The sequence below is a fragment of the Euphorbia lathyris genome, chromosome 7, assembly GCF_963576675.1.
Source record: "Euphorbia lathyris chromosome 7, ddEupLath1.1, whole genome shotgun sequence".
Classification (NCBI taxonomy): Eukaryota; Viridiplantae; Streptophyta; class Magnoliopsida; order Malpighiales; family Euphorbiaceae; genus Euphorbia; species Euphorbia lathyris.
This window is the reverse complement of record NC_088916.1, coordinates 66511394-66512616: the sequence shown is the minus strand read 5'-3', so window position 1 is coordinate 66512616 and position 1223 is coordinate 66511394. Positions and strand designations below refer to the sequence as shown.

General features: G+C 41.0%; 1 non-coding gene across 1 annotated transcript; it reads left to right on the top strand.

Annotated features, from left to right (window-relative positions):
* Positions 1 to 220: 220 nt before the first annotated feature.
* LOC136201806 (small nucleolar RNA R71) lies at positions 221 to 327 on the top strand. The gene has a single exon (XR_010674145.1). It is a non-coding gene; the product is annotated as a small nucleolar RNA R71 (small nucleolar RNA).
* The last annotated feature ends 896 nt before the right edge of the window (positions 328 to 1223 follow it).

Below are 1223 nucleotides of genomic sequence, written 5' to 3'. Positions count from 1 at the left end.
CTGGTTTGTCAATTTTGACACAACATACTCATTTCCCACTCTTTTTCCCTCACTTCTGGCAGAGTGCCAGTTATAACTTGTGCTCATTACTCTCTCAATAAGGTCGTACAAGGCTTGTGGTTCCAGATCTTCGGGGTTTCCATTAGCTATGGACTCGATCTGGATCTTATAAATGTTGGTTACCCCATTGTAAAAGTTCTGCATTTGCATCCACATAGGGATGCCATGATTGGGGACTCTCCTTAGTAATTCCTTGTACATTTCCCATGCCTCAGCTAAGGATTCATCCTCTTCTTGCACGAAATGGGAAACCTCGTTTTTGAGCTTAATGGCTTGTCTCGGTGGGAAATATTTCATTAAGAAAGCATTGTCCATTTCTTCCCAAGTAGTAATCGTTCCTGGTTGCAAGTTTTTCAACCAATTCTTCGCTTTATCTCTTAGAGAAAAAGGAAACAGCTTTAGTCGGATTATGTCTTTAGCAACGCCTCTGTTTGATCTGAAAGTGTTGCACAGCGTGATAAATTCAAGAATATGCCCATTTGGATCTTCCGACTGGTATCCATTGAACTGTACGACTGCCTGCAACATTTGTATCATAGATGCTTTCACCTTGAACATGTTGTTCCCTTCGTTGGGCAGCACGATGCATGATGAATGTCCTTCCGTGGTTGGTCTCGAATAATCTCTGATTCGCATGACAGGAGGGTTATTATTTTCTCCCTCTTCTTCCTGGTTTGGTTGAACTGATTGTTCGGGTGGTACCCTTCCAGCCATTCTTCTCTCTCTTTGTCTTGCACGTCGAGCTCCCGCTCTGTTTCGTCTACACGTTCTCTCCAATTCGAGATTGATAGGAAAAACAGGAGGTCCAGCTTAGCGCATAAGCTGACAAAGATTCCTTTGGCTGCACTATTTAGCAAACAGATTAAAAACACCTTGTTTCACAGAAAAGTTCGTATAAACTTTGTTGCTTTCAATCCCCGACAACGGCGACAAAACCTTGTTGTCTTCTGAATGGACTCTAGCAAGTGTACTAGATACAAGTAATAAAGTGATAAGTCAAGTATCGTATCCACAGGAATTGAGGACCAAAGTTAATAAGAATTACTTTGTAGAACATGTGTTCGTGGTGTGTGTATTCTTTAAATGGTGAGATGTTGTTTAGACAGTAACAAAGTCAATGATTTAGTTGATTAAAAGAAGTACTTAATGACGGTAAAAGGCAT